Genomic DNA, 16,118 nt, shown 5'->3' on the forward strand with positions numbered 1-16,118 from the left:
GGGGAAAGTTCCCCCGGAGGGGTGTTCTCCGGGCCGCCCCGTGTGCTCCGGGCCGCCGGTCACAGCCCCCGTGGGTCCCGGACGGGCCCCCGGCCCCGCCGGCCGTGGCTCCCCGGGGCGTCGGTGGGAGGTGCGCGGCGGGGTCTGCCCTCCGTGCCCTGCGCCTCGGGCGCCCCCGCCCCCGCGCCCGCCCGCTCGGACGGCCCGGGCCCTGGGGGCCTCGCGCGCGCAGGCCCGAGCGCCCGGAGGCCTCCCGGGAACTCGGCTGTGCAGGCTGCCCTCCTGCCCTGCCCCAGAACCGACTGGCCTGACAAGTTGATAACAGTCTGGATTGCCCCTCTCCTGGGGAGCTGGGCAGGGGCGGGGGTCCCCCTCCCTGGGTCCGTGGTGGCGTTTCCTTGCTGGGTGCAGGGTCCTCTCTACACTCAGTTTAGCCGAACCTCTCTCATTTGAATAATGTCTAATTCGGGGAGGTTTATATTATTGAAATGGCCGCCTGGCTTTCCCCGCCTCTCATGTTTAGTAATTCAGACCTTTAATAACAGCCACTCACAGCCCAACGCCGTGTTTATATTTTACATTCGCCCCATGTGCTTTTGTGGTTCGATATGATTCTTTTTTTTTTTTTTCCCTTGGCAATCCACAGGGCTCTGAGATCAAACCCAGGCTGTGCTGGAGAGAAGAGGCAGAGCTAGGCCTTGGCTTCTCCAGCAGTTGCCTAGGCCTCATGCTCTCTGCCGCTTGATTTATTTACTAATAACCAAAATGACTCCCCCCACCAACTTCCACACGCATACCCCTCCTCCGCGGGCGAAACAAACCCTCCTGGGGCCTTAGGAGCATTAAAACAGCTCCTAGCTCAGCATCAACTCTGTCGTGTTTTGTTTTTTCTTAAAAAGACTTTCTTAGAGTTTGCAGTAATATTGGGCCTGAGGAAAAAAATTCTGTCTTCTCATTTTCAGAGGCGATTGAAACCTATCTTGGTGTAATAGAAAGGAATCATTTTTTTTTTTTAGGGATAATTCTCCCCAAGGCCTGGGCTCTTGCCCCCAAGTTAAACCCTTTAAGGCTTTGTAAAGGTCTGCAGTATTTGTAAAACCAATAGTTTTTCTCTAGGAATTGTAGAATAGCTAAGTATTCTAGAAATTCTAGTTAACAGCACTTTCACAATTTCTCAGTGGTGCGTTCCCTTTTCAACCCTTCCTTCTGATTTAAAATGGGACTGATTAATTTTGTGCTATTACTGTCATAGACTTGCTTATTTTAATTGTAACACTCCTGAAAACAGAAATGGGGTTATGTTTTCTCTGTATTTTTGTGTCATGGTTCAATGAGTGAAAATAGAAGAATAAACACAGACGTTGTGCCTGCCCTGATCTTGGAGCTTACTCCCTTCCCGGCACACCGCCCTTCTTCTGAAGTTGTCAGAATTGATTTTATGTTTTATGTATACTTAGGACAGTGGTCTGTGAAAGGCAGCTTAACTTCTGCTACTTGGAAGAAACAGTAATTTTGATTTTTAGTGTTTCCCTTGGTAAAGTTTCTTTCTTTTTTATTTTGTATAGCTGTAGTGTGTTTTTTAAAAACAGTGTTTCTTCTCATTGGTGTTTTTTTTACCCCCGCTAGTATAGGAAAGTATTCCAGAAGTGTTGTTTAACACTGCTGTGTTAAGCCTTTGAAATTATGTTAAGAGACTTCATGGTCAGTTGCTAGGTACTTATTTTGTGAGATATTAGTCTTCAGTTTTGTTTGTAACAAAATTCTAGATTTGATGGGCTAAAAGCAAGCCAATTTCAAATAACTGGTGCTCACCGTTTTTATTCTTTCGAGGCCTCCAGTAGGCAGGCCCTGGATGCAGCAGGAAAAAAAATAAAGAGCTTTCATGAGAATGTTCAGGTGAATGACTGCTTCAGAGATCTGAAGCGTGAGGTCGGATGGACAAAAAGCAGTGATATGATTTCATGCCTTAAATAGCATATGTTTTTGCACCCGATTCCCAAGATGTGATCAAACTGATGATGTCATTGGAGAGGACAAGGTGCAGTTAATTTGATTTATTGTCCTGAGGTGAAGTGTAGCAGTGGAACCTTCTCATAGGGAAACCATTTATCTCGGGACAATTTCCTTTATAGCTGCAATTTAACCACTACTGAGGCTGCGGATATTTTATTATCCTAGATGATAAAATGTACATTGTATTTTACAAACAAAATTTCACTGTTAGAATTTTTGTAATATGGAAAAGGATGAGTTTTGTTAACTGGCCTTATACTTTGGCTGGCTTTCCATGCTATTGTAAAAATTCATTTCCTCAGATTCTCAAGTGGAGACTATGGATTTTAAGTAAGTATACCATAGACGTGAGCCATGTGCATGCTTATTTTAGATAGGTTCTTTGTGATCCCCAACTCCAATAAGAAGCTGCTTTTCTTGACTTAATCATAGTCCAGGCTGAAGAAGGAGAGGTCATTCGTCCTAGAACATATTTCAATGAATAAAATGAAGTTGAAGAGAATGAGGGCTATCTATTCTTTTAGGTTGAAATTGTAGTATTTAAAATAAGGTAGAATACTTACAGGAAAGCCTGTGATTTGCAAGCAGTTTTTTAACAAATAGTTTAGAATCCTTTTTGGATTTGTCATAAATTAGTCTGGACCAAGTTTGAGCATTTTGATTGATTAGTGATTTTTAAAATTGTTGCATTGTGAGGTAGTGTGATTCCACATATGATTTTTGACGTATTAGGAGAGATATTAGTCTTTGACATATTAGCACATTTTGGCATATTAGTAGATTTTCCTGTTAGGGGATTAGTAGATTTTTCACCATATTTTTAACTAGTTTATCTTAAAGTGATGATTAAAATGCCCTCGGGAATGTGGTAGCGTGGCTCCGCCTTCTTCCTAACTGACCTCTGAGCCCAGCTTTGACGGAGCGTTTAGGTTACTGTTGAGCCTTGGTAAGTTGTAACCTGCCTGTCTCCTTTTGCATCTGTCAGGTGGCTTTCCGAAAGTTTTCAGAAAACTCATTGTCACTTCCTTCTTAGCTTGCCCCACCTATTTGATTATAATGGTACTTTTGAATTTAGGTCTTAAATTCGTGTGACAGCTGACCAAATGTTTTTAATTTCTAAACATTGCTCTGCTTCCAAGCCATTACTGTACAAGTAATTTTTAACCTCTTCCCCAAACTAGTTTCTAATTCCTTTCATTTTATCATTGTCAAAAATCCCAGTAGTCAAGGAAAAAACAAACAGCGACTATTATTCAGGTTTAAATGGTGTAGTAGTCTGCCATGTTTTTAATTTACTATTCTCTGCATCGATGGCCATATAAAGCAGGAGAAATAAAATGTTTCATTGCTGCCTAGGTCAATGTAATTGTTAAATCTGTTATTCATCTGGTCAGTGGGTTTTGGAATAAGTTTAGGGCTCAGAATGTTAAATTGCTCTTATCCAGCCACCAAAGATGTTTAAAGGAGCCTTGAGTATTTTAGGCAGGTGGTTTTAAAATGACAGAACTGGAAATTTGAATGTTATCTTTCATAAGTGTTTTCCACTAAAAATGAAATATTTGAAGTTCTTGAATCTGTATTGCTTCCTCTTGAATTTAGTGGGGGTGTGTGTGTGTGTGTGTGTGTGTGTGTAAGTTGTGTTTTTAAAATTGGTCACTCACTTCCATGAATATCTGTCTCCTTTATACTAGGAAGACTATAATATGTAGCGGTCATTGCCTTATTGTTATCGGTTATTTTTGTTTTCAAAGATTGGCACCTGAGCTAACAACTGTTGTCAATCTTCTTCTTCCTTTTTTTTTTTTTTTTTGTTTTTGATTTTCTCCCCAACCCCCCCAGTACATAGTTGTGTATCTTAGTTGTGGGTCCCTCCAGTTGTGGCATGTGGGATGCCGCCTCACCGTGGCCTGACGAGCAGTGGTGCCATGTCTGTGCCCAGGGTCCAAACTGTTGAAACCCCAGGCCGCCAAAGTGGAGCACACAAACTTAACCATTCCGCCACAGGGCCGGCCCCTTTTGTTTTGTTTTTAGTGTTGAAAACTCACAGCTCGAGTCTTTGCATATTGGTCTTTCAAGCACTATAAAAATTAATTTTCCTTAAAAATACTGGCGCGTGACTGTCATTAATTTGCTTTTATACAGCAGCATTGGTTCAGTTGCAGTTTTTGTGATTAGTAAAGGCTTACTGTGAAGCCTAATTTTAAGCAGGGATGTGTTTTCCTAATGGAAGTGATGTGTTTAGAACTGCTCAGCTAATTATTGTTTACAGAAAAGAGCGAGTCGCGGACAGAACAGGCCCCTTTTTGGTCAGCCATGTTCCTGTTTCTGTTGCCTCCTTTAATGCTAAGAGCCTGAGCGAACGCGCTTGTTGATTCTTCAGCGAAATCTACCATTAGGGTTAGAGTGTGCATTTGGTTGTGACACGGCTGCTTTACCTGAGTTTCTGCATCCCTCCAGAATGAATTCTTTCCTCCTTTTCGTTTTAGGAAACTCTTTGGACCAGAATTTTGCTAATTTTTGTCTTTATTGTTTTGCTTAAATAAGATAAATATCTTTTTGAGTGGAATCAAGATTGAAAGAGGTAATAATTACAGTTCACAGAGAATAGCAGTTTCCTTATCCGGCTTCTTTTGCTGAACATTTTTGCACATTATTGACATCTTATGAATAAAGATAATTGAATAGCTTTGTAGATTTGTATTTCTTCTTAGGAATAAGTTGGTTTTCTTTTGTACTGAAATAACTGGCCTTGAGTCCTTATAAACTCTTTCGGCAGTAATAGCATTGGAAATAAAAACATCTTGCATGGAGCCATTGCCCGACTTACTGATCCATTTACAGTGTATTTAGAATTTGGAGTATGAGAATTGTCTTGAGTTTCAGAACCTCTGATGTGAGGAAGCTTTTACATGTGCATAGTGCACGTAGTTTATAGAGTTCTGTGTGTTTTCCCTGTAGGATGTTAATTGAGCATTGATATTGATAGGCTATCATGTTTGTACTCAGTGACTAATACAGCTCCTTTGTTTTTTCTTCTTAGTTCTTTTTTTTAGTTAAGCAAATACTCAGGTTTTCAGTGTTGCTCGGATTTTGCTGACCGGGCTGCTAATGAGCAAAAGAAGAATTGGCAAACTTCTAGATTTATCACATTCTTTTTTTAAAGTGCTGTCCAGGAAACTGGATATTCATCAAAAAAAGGATACATAATATTAATTTTAAAAAACACACAACGTGTAAAGCACAAAACTAAGCTCTGTGTGAGTGTTGGTAGTAGCTTTAGTTAGCCTGCAATATTAAAAGTCATTGTACGATTTAGTTTGTCACATGATTTATTTCATAATTCTCCGTGTAACTTTAGTAGTTTTTATATTGGAATCATAGCAATAGTGTGTAAAGTTAATTCAGTAAAAGAATAAAAATTATGTAGGTCTTCTTTCTTTTGACTAGTGAACTTTCTCTGCAATAGAAGATATATACAGGAATGGCTGGAAGTAAACATTACGTTGCGTGTATTAACTCATTTGTGTTTAATGTGTCATCACCTAAGGTAGTGGAGGTGTACTGGCTGGCTTTGTAACCTACAGAGTGAATATACTTTTTTAGAGAAAAGTGACCTGGCTACTTTCTTGTTTTAGTACACTTATTTTAATGGTCTGCTTAATGAAAAAAAAAATGCTTTTTTTGCTGATTCATACTGCAGTGCAAGTAGATTATAATCAATCTTTTAAAAATAGTTATTTAAACATTTCTTAACTTACAAAAAGCATCTGCCCTGTACTTGGTCCTATGCCAGTTGTTTTTGGGGCTAACAAGGGACTATAAGACTCTGTTGTGGAGGAGTTGGTATGTGTTTGCTTAGCAGGGAACATTTAAAAGCAATGTCTATAATTACATATTAAAATATGTACAGATGTAAGTGATCAGAGTAGAGATCAGGGTGTGTCCAAGTTTGTAGGAACCAGAGCATGCTAGAACCGTTGTAGCCTGAAGGTAATTTAGATACAGTCTGTCCTAAAGCCTGTACTTCAGAGATGAGGAAATATTCTCACAGTGGGTAGTGACTTGCCCACAGTGTGTTGAGTAAGGGGTGAGAACACACGGACTTCCGACTTTCCTGTCTCCTCCTCCCCATACCCCCAGTCTCTCCCTCTCCACACTGCCGCTAGTCAGAGAAGACTTTAAGTAGAAGGTGAAATTTTTAAGCTGAGCTTAAAAGGGCACAAAGAATTGGAGGAATGAGAAGGCAGGGAAGGGTGCTGCAGGGGAAGCTGTGTTCAAGGCTGTGCTGTGTAGGCAAAGAATGAGGCATTTGTCCTGGGTGCAGGAGGCTGGTGGAGGTTTGGGAAGTAAGCAACCCAGTGAGAAAAGTGATGTTTTCGGATTAACATGGTGGGGTGTGAGATGTTTAGAAATAGGGAGGGAGTGAATCCATGGAAACCAGTATATAAGAATTGAAGTGTGTGGTTTGTTGACTAATTGCTTTAAGTGCTGTTAGAGTTACAAACGTAATAAGACAGTTACCTGACCTCGAGAGGCTTTCAATCTAAGAATGATGTAGTGAAATGGATAATCCGTGGTAAAGATGTTGAGGATGTTGTCCGTTACATCAAACAGAATAAGGACCTTCGGGAGAACTTGTTGCCTGGTCTTTGCAGTGCGAACTATTTTAATTCTGACCAATGGTTTTGCTTTCAGTCTCCTGGACACTGAATTGTCTAATTGACGTAGTTTCCTTTTCAAATCTAACTATGGTGTTTAGACCAAATGACTGACCTGAATGGTTAGATAGGCAGTTATGGTATGCATTTTCTTAGCCTTGTTCCCAGTTCCATTTTATGTCCTTACCTTTTCTCTTGTATTTCCTTTATTGCTTCCATCTGTAAGCTCTTGTTATTTTGTGTTTTATGTGCACTGCCTTATATCCTTTCTGGAGCAAGTCAGGTATAAATAACATAAAATTACCATAACTGTGCCATAATGATAATGTCTATATTTTTATAGTACCTTAAACTTTATAGCAGCACTCTCATTTCATTGCCGCACTTGGTCCTTTCAGGCAAGTATTATTATACCCATTTTATAGTTGAGTAAAATAAAGCCCAGATTAAGTGACTTTCCCAAGGTCAGGTGGTTAATAAGCACCAAGTGTGTTTGGGGAATAGCCTGACTCGCAGGCTGGCTGTTACTTAGGTTGTGTGTTAGGGAGTGGCGGAAGACAGGTGATGGAGAGCTGAGGATGCCCGGCGCTGGTGGTGTAGGAGTTTGGATTTCATTTGCTAGGCGGTTAGGGAGTCATTGAACCTTTTTGTTTTGGACTGAGCCATGATCAAAGCCCTTAATTTAACGTATTTAGCAGGTAATTAGAGTCAAAGGGGGATACCAAGGTTTTGAGCTTAGATTATCAAGGGCAGTGCCATGAACAGAAGTAGGGAAAGCTGGGTGAGGGAGCCATTTGAGGTATAGGTGGTGAATGCAGTTTTAGAGATGTCATTTGAGACGTGAATGAGTGGATATTATCAGGTTGTAAATACATTGTGAAAATCACAGAAGTTTTGCTGAATTAAATGTGTGATAAACATACAATATTAAGATTGAGATTTATGCGCCTGCCACTGTGTGTGTGGACTGAGCATTGAGTCTGAACATTGTAAATTCTAGACATCTCATTTTGGACTTGGCACTGACTTCTCTGTGTTTCTTTCAACAATAAGATGATGATGATACCAGTGTTAGAGGGATGCTGTGGCCAGTGACAAATTGGTAGCAGAAGCGTTTTTAAAGTACTGTAAGAGTTTTTCTTACATGAGCAAAAAAGTAAAATGAGCCGTTTTCTTACTTGTGCTGCTGTAAGGGGGACGAACTTCAGCTTTGGATTGGTTTGGGGGCGCCTGCCTGCAGGCTGTGCGTCTCTGTGCAGCCAGCACCTTGGAGAGGGAGCGTACTCCCCTAATACTCTCCCAGAACTGGACTCAGCGGAGGCCTGCCTTATGGTGGACTTGACCTGATTCTTGATTTCAAGGCCTTCTGTAATCCAGCCCCCATCCCTGCCTGTGCATCCTTACCTTTTACCACTTCCTTAAAGAGCATGACTCAACAGTTCCACCCAGGAAGTCCCCTAATAGGCCCCCACAAGCACAGTGTTTCTTCTTTCAGCTTTTCGTTTTTAAAAATATCTCCCTAAAACTTTGTGTTGAAGAGCTTTTCTGGGAGGGTGGCTCTATTTTACTCTGATACTTGCTTAGGCTTTTCTCTCCTCCCTTCCCCAGTCCCATCCCGGTTAAAGACACTTGACCTGAAAGTAAGCCTGCTGTTTGGGCTGCTCCGTGAGAATCTTTGCCACCTGCTCACCCGGTCCCTCCCTCAGAATGTCGTGGTGTGGGAGAGTGAAGAGGGCACTGGGAGTTGAGAGACCTGGGTTCCAGATCACTAATTAGCTTTGTGATTTGGGGACAAGTTACTTCACTGATTTTTTGTGTGTGTTTGTAAATAAGAGTTTTCAAACTTTTAAGAGCCATTGGAGTTCTTTTAAAAATGAATTGTAGGGGCCGGCCCTGTGGCTGAGTGGTTAAGTTCATGCGCTCTGCTTTGGCTGCCCAGCTTTCGCTGGTTTGAGTCCTGGGTGCGGACATGGCACTGCTCATCAAGCCACGCTGAGGCAGCATCCCACATGCCACAGCTGGAAGAACCCACAACTGAAAGTGCACAGCTGTGTACCGGGGGGCTTTGGGGAGAAAAAGGAAAAATAAAATCTTTAAAAAAAATAAAATTAAATAAATAAAAATGGATTGTAGGCAGAAGCTTAATGTCTGAAAGTTGTAACAGTGGGGCTCTTCTGGTTAAAATGGGGATAGGGTGGAGAAGCGCCCTCCCTCTGCTGTCCAGGGCCCAGGCCAGGGCAGGACAGGGCCTGGGGACTCCTGCTGTGTGCACTGTTAGAAAACTGCCCTTGTTTATCATAAGGGACCTCTCTATCCGTTATTCCATCTCCACAAATAGCTGATCTCTCAAGCCTGTGCTCCTGTCCTACTTTCTCTGAATTGAGCTTAATTTGTGTTCATTTAGGTAATTCAGCACTTCATTATACACAGTCTTAACTTTCTTCTCTAAGTGAGTTATATAAGTAAATCTTGTCTCCTCCTAAGACCCTTGAGAGCAGGAACACTGCTAGGGACAGAGTAGACATTGAGCAAATAATGCTAGTTAATTAAATTAGGGGTTCTTGATCTTCGTTGGGGTAAGAATCACCCATGGAACTTTTTCGGCATGCGTGGCCCAGGCCTTCCCCCTTGAGTTTCTAATGTGGTAGATGTCTGGCCATCCATAGTTATAAGAAGCTTTACAAACGACTTGGTAGCATTGAATGATTATTTGTTGCATTTCAAGATTATTCCTTAGAATGTCTTGAACAACAGTTGTCAGTGGGCCAGAGAGGCTCTAGAGTGGAAAGACAAACTGAGAACCAGGAACCTTGGGTCCTGAGTTTCTTTTAAGCTCTAGATCTAGCTTCTGATGCTGAACAAATCGCTTCACTTTTCTGGCCCGTAAGATTTTCATTGATAAATTGTCGATTCTTTTCATACTCTTTTTTCTTTTTAAGCTGTGGAATTCTTCAGAAACATCTTTAGGGTGGAGATCAGTAAATGCCACCGATGCTTTGAGTAGCTTGGCTTTCGTCTGCATACCATTTTTTTTTTTGTCCCTGAACTAATATCTGGTGCCAGTCTTCCTCTTTCTTTCCCTCCCCAAAGCCTGAGTACATAGCTGTAGATCCTAGTTGTGAGTCATTCAAGTTCCTCTATGTGGGACGCCGCCTTAGCGTGGCTTGATGAGCGGTGTGTAGGTCTGCACCCAGGATCCAAATTGGCGAACCCTGGGTCGCCAAAGCGGCACGTGCGAACTTAACCACTCGGCCACCGTGCCAACCCCCTGCATGCCATTTTAATAGAAATGTTAACACTGCGTATAGAGCATGGTAGGCTTGATCCTGTCTTAACAGCAGAGCTAAATCGTATGAAATGGGTAGCCCAGAAAGGTGGTACTTAGATTTTAAACTTGAAGTGTCTTACTAGAATGTGATTGAACAACGACAGTGGGCTTATCAGGAGCTGCAGTAGTTCTCAAATGTGAGCATGAACTGAATTATCATTAACCAACCTAACAGGTCCTTCTGCATTTATTTAGTTATTTTTGCAGTTTTCTTGAGAAGTGACGTGCATCGCTGTAATACAGCATGATGATTTTATTTACATATATTGTAAAATGACTACCACAATAGGTTCAGCTTCTCAAATAGACACCTTCTCATATAGACACCAGAAAAGAAAAGAAAGAAGAAAAGAATAAAGGGAAAAAAAAGAAGTTTTTCTCCAGGTGATGAGAACTCTTAGGATTTACTCTCTTCACGACTTTCCTGTATGTTATACAGCAGTGTTAGCTATAGTCCTCATGTTGTACATTACATCCTTAGTGTTTATTTATCTTATAACTGGAAGTTTGTACCTTTTCACCACCTTCTTCTCTTCCCCCTCTTCCTACCCCCTGCCTCTGATAACCGCAAGTCTGATCTCTTTTTCTGTGAGTTTGGTTTATTTTAAAATTTTTTTAAATTATAGATTCCTCAAATAAGTGAGACCATACAGTATTTGTATTTCTCTGTCTGACTTATTTCACTTAGCATAATGCTGTCAAGGTCTTTCTGTGTCGTGGCAAATGGTAGGATTTCCTGGTTTTATGACTGAATAATATTCTATTGTGTATATATACCACGACTTCTTTATCCATTCCTCCACTGATGGGCACTTAGGTTATTTCCATGTTTTGGCTATTGTAAATAATGCTGCTGTGAATATGGAGGTGCAGATAGCTTTTGGAGTTAATGTTTTTGTTACCACTGGATATGTTCCCAGAAGTGGAATTGCTGGATCATAAAGTAGTTCTATTTTTAATTTTTTGAGGATCCTCTATACTCTTTTCCGGAGTGGCTGTGCCAATTTTTAATCCCACCAACGGTGCAGAAGGCTTCCCTTTTCTCCACATCCATGCCAGATTTGTTATCTCTGTTCTTTTTGATAATGGCCATTCCACCAGGCTTGAGGTAATGTCTCATTGTGGTTTTAATTCTTCTGCATTCATTTAATTCAGTAAATATTTGTAGAGCTGCTTCTATTGCTTGCCATGCAGCTCACACTGGAGATAGAGCGGTGAATAAGACAGATACTGTCTCTGCCTTCTCATAGCTTATGATCTGTTGGGCAAGTCATAACATTAAATAACACTGTTAATTGAGTAAAATATGGGAGCTTCAGAGTACTCTGAATAAGATGGGGACATAAGCGTAAAATAGGGACACTTCATCTGGACAAGAGGATTTGGGCAGGACTCCCTGAGGAAGTGGTGTTTGCGTGGAGACTTGAAGGATGGCTGCCCTTCGTCAGGCCAGGCCTGGGAGTGGGCAGTGGAGTTGAAAATGTTCTAAGCAAAGGGAACACTATACATAATTCCTGAACCAGTGAAGACACAGCCCTGTCAAGGAACTGAAGTTTGGCCTGGCTGGTCCAGGAAGAGTAAGATTTAGCTGAAGAGCTGAAGATGATTTTCAAATTATGAGGCTATTTTCATGATCTGTGTCCAAATACACAGGCAAAATTTGTGGAAGAGATTCCATACCTTCCAACAAATGTATTAATTTCTAGTGACAACGGAATGAATAACATTTATTGGGTCTTTGTGCCAGTTACTATACTAAATGCTTTACATGCATTTTCATATTAATTTTCACAGTGACCCATGAGGTGTGTACAGTTATCATCCTCATCTTTTAGGTGAGAAAACTGCCGTTTAAAGAGGCTGAGTGGCACACCTAGGTCTCTGACCTATTTCAGTTATGGCAGTAGGCAATTAAGAGCATTGTCATGCTTGTGACCGTTAACTTCTGCTTCAAGTCTGCTGAATGGTGAAGTATTTAGCAACTGTTGTTTCTGAGTTTATCCTTAATGCTCTTAGACAGTTCCGAGGCCCGGACCGTGTGCTTTAGAATCAGTCCTGCGCTCATCTCTAGCTTGCAGTTTGGAAGATGGACAATTGATTACCAGATCTAATGTTAACCTAGCTTTCAGGCCTCTCCAGATGTTGACCATAAAAATATTTTGAAGCTATTTGTATACAGATTGCTGTTCCTGAACATAAATCCTGAACATTTTGTATTTCTGTTAAGAATTATATTTTAAACTGAAGCTATTTGCAGATGTTAACATCTAGATAATTTTCATTTGGGGCATCATTTGTATTTTTTCGTCACCCAGTTGGCTAGATAGGAAATTAGGACTTACTCTGTTTATGTGTTATTTTCATTAACATGTGTTTAAAATATTTTAATGTTTCTCAAGTGAGTTGTGACTTAAAATTGATATACAGGAAAACACAATGGATTTGTTTCCCACCCCCTTCTCCCCACCAAGCTGCTGTTAAACCAGCTGTGTAGCTTTCAATTGAGGAAACATGACAGTTGATTATTGTTTCTGGTGAGAAGTCAGTCATTTAATGGTGTTCCCAGTCATTACTTGTTTATCATGCCCTGTATGACCCTGTTTAGTTGTTACACTGTTTGTGTCTGAAATATTTTTCTTTGCACACCCTTGCTGAGGCGCCCCGTGTCTGCTGCTCTGAGTGCTTCCTCGTGCCGAGGTGCTCTGTTTGCAGACTGTAATATATATGCACTCAGCATACCAGTCACTGTTAGAAAGGAATTGGTGAAAATCCTCTGATATTATGAGAGACATCGTAAACATCACTATAGCCTCAGAAGCCGAATTAACAATTTTATGAGTATTGCTGGAAGAAATCATGGTGTGATTTCAGGGGATTAGACTATAGTGTCAGAGCCATTGCCAGCTCGTGATACTGGAATCCCATCTTAATCGTTACCCACTGCTCTAAGGACCAGTGTGAGGCCGGGTCAGTTATTGAGCTCTTTCCTGGAATGTGCTTTTGTGTATGTGTGCAGATGCACATTCCCACTGGTGCACGTAATTTAAAAGGGAATCATAGTGTATATCTTGTGATATAACCAGCCCCCCTTTTTTTTTTTGGCATGGCTCTGTGTTCTTTAGGATTTACCCAGGTAACTAAAGTAAACTATCTTTTTTGTTTGCCTAGGTATAACCTCTGGGTAATTTCAAGGCTGACCTTTTTTTTTTTTTTCTTTTTTTTTTAGGATCTCTGAACTTTATTTAGTTGAATGTCTTCTAGTTGCATAAATAACAAATGATAAACTGATTGTCGAATTATTAGTCAGGGTGGCCGTGGCTGGTCAAGGGTCATTTGGTTCACAAGAGAGGCCCAGTGAGGTCAGCAGACAGGCAGTTTTCACTTTTCTTATCTTATAAAAGTGGAAAATATTGACGTGTCTGCAGGTTTCAGTTCTTCAGAAGCTAGCCTAGCTTGCCATTTTTACCTAACAATTTTTCATGAAAATCCTTCCACAGTTTACCTCGTCCATTTTAACAGTTGTACAGTATTTTATTGTATTGATGCGCTAACGTGTTCACTTGATCCCTTTGATGTATGTTAGATATTTTTCCATAGTTATAAGCATCCGTCTAAAGTGTTTTATTTTTTAGAGATGAATTCTTAGGAATAGAATTGTAGGATAAAAGATTTACACATTTAAAAATTCTGTACATGTTGTCATAATTGCCCTTGAGAGAGGTACCATTCTATATTTTTGTCTACAGTATATATTTTATCTATAGTATTTAAAAGGGTCAGTTTCTGCACAATCTCTTTTAAATTTTTGCCATGTTGATAGATGAAAGATATTTTAATTTTCATATTTTTACTATAAGCTGGGCATCTTATTAAATTTTAATTTCGTTTTCTGTATATTTTTCAAATATAATGTAAAACAGTGATTTCTTTTTCTGATTATGTTGCACTGGTTCGAGCCCTTTCAGAAGAATACTTGCGGTTTTCCTGAAAATTGATAACTTCTTAAATATTCTCTTTCCATGAGTCCCTCCCCCCATCTAGTTAATTGCTGTACCTCTTTCAGGAAGCAGCTTAGGGATGAGAGCAGAGCTTGGGTGACCATCTGGGAACTCTTCAACATTCCCTACAGCCGCCCCCAATTCCCCCCAAATGAGTACAGAGTCTGAGTTAGATACCTTTCCTCTGTTTCTGTGGATCTAGGCATCTATCTTAGCACTTTTATTAATTGGTTGACTTGTTTCTTTTTTTAGAATAGTTTAAGCTCTGTGAGGTCAGGGACTACATTTCTTTCCTGATATTTAACACATGCTTAGTAGGTATTTGGTGCCCAATAAGTATTTATTGAGTGGCTTTTTGATTCTCGGATTTTCTTCTATCAGTGTATGTCTAGTAGCAGAGGAGAATGAACTTGTATCCTCAAGAGCGCCTGGAGCTATCACAAAATGAAAACGTGATGGCCCATATCATCTAAAATTATTAATTATGAATTCTTTATTCTCTTTCATAATATATTGGTGTTTGTTTTATATGTGAAATATTTAAAGTTATCAACTTGGAGTAAAATTTGCTTTCCAGGAAGATACAGCATACTTGTCCTGTGGTTTTGAGTACCCACCAAAGGTCCTTGGCCTGTCGCTTGCCCGATACAGGAAGCACATTCGAAGTGAAAAGAGCGCCAACTTGGTAACTAGACAGACGTAGGTTTGAATCCTGGCTTTACCACTTACTGGCTGTGGGCCAATGGGCTAGTTAATTTAGCTTCTTTATAGTACTTTATGAAAGAATAATCTCTTTCACTTAACACTATATTCATAGCAAATATTTATTGAATGCCTGCAGTTTGTGGGGCCCTGTGCTGTGTTAAGTTTGTGGTCATAGCAGTCACAGGGCTTGCCTTTATGGGGTGTCCTTCCTGCCAGGGTTCTCTTGCCTGTGACGGCTATGCATTTGCCCTCTTTCCCTTGTCTGTAGCTAATTTCCTGTCCACTTAGCAGAGCTTCAATGACAACCAAATCTTGCTTATCTGGAGCCAACTTGTGTGCAGACTAACCATAGTTTAAAAGAAATAGTGCATTTTTGAAAGAATAAAAAATGATCAGCAAAAGTGTCTGCATATTCTAAGTGATCTCTCATTGACCCTGCTTGGTAACCAGTAAATGCTAGAGGTTTACCCTCTTGGTAGCTGGATGCTTTCCTTGCAGCCAACTGTTACTGCTCATTCATGGAGAGGCGATGGGCACAGAGTCTGGGCAGGGACAGGTCAGCCGTGGTGCTGTGGTCCTGGAGAGCAGAGCTGTACCTTACCCTTGCACAAAAATGCTTCTTTTAGCAGAGGGGACGTAGAGTGAGCATAATTTTTGACTCTGCCTGCTCTTAAGACGTTTTAGTGATTTTTTTAAATCACCCGTTGGGGAGGGGAGAAGTAAAGGCAGGAGGGGAGGAGTAAAGTCGGAAGGGAAAGACAAAATGCAGTTTGGGCATTCTAGCTTATTTAGTCTAGTTTATTTACTATCGAAGGACTTGGAACTGACAGGACTCAACCTAAAATCTTTTCAGTGCTAGATTGAACTGGGGTCTAACTCCCCAGCAAGCTTAGGATTCTCTGGGGCATGGGGAGCAAGACATTTCAGGAGGCTGACAATAAGGAGGAAGGTAATTTAACTTCTGAGTGGAGATGGCTCACTGGTGTTATGTGTGAACCAGGGTTGACATACAGCAGTGACAGCGTTGTGAAGTCCCTTGGTGAGTAGGAAAGATGACAGTGACCTTGAAGGAGAGAGGCTGTCTAGCAAAAACATGCTCATGCATGTTGTGGAGTTGAAACACTTGCCTAGGCTATGCTGGGTTATTTAGAAAGCTGAGACGTCAGTGGGCTCAGGTTGTTGCAGCGCATAGGGATTTTCCTCATGTCTGGGGGGGAAGAGCTCAGGTAAGAAACAGGTCACACTGACAGTCTGTTTTCCAGGTGAGTACCCTTGTGGCCATTTTTATCAAGCAGTTTTTATGTTTTCTTTATTAACTATGACCATGTTTTTACCATTTTGAGTGATGCCTATGGAATGATAAATATTTCTAAATATTGTATGTAATTTTAACCATAAAATACATTTGATTAAGTT

The 16,118-nt window shown here is 40.7% G+C and overlaps 1 protein-coding gene across 2 annotated transcripts in view; it reads left to right on the forward strand.

Moving 5' to 3' along the window:
* The window catches only part of POU2F1 (POU class 2 homeobox 1), a 173,161-nt gene that overhangs the window by 718 nt on the left and 156,325 nt on the right, over positions 1-16,118 (forward strand). The window lies entirely within an intron of this gene.

Source organism: Equus quagga, chromosome 13 (genome assembly GCF_021613505.1).
Source record: "Equus quagga isolate Etosha38 chromosome 13, UCLA_HA_Equagga_1.0, whole genome shotgun sequence".
NCBI lineage: Eukaryota > Metazoa > Chordata > Mammalia > Perissodactyla > Equidae > Equus > Equus quagga.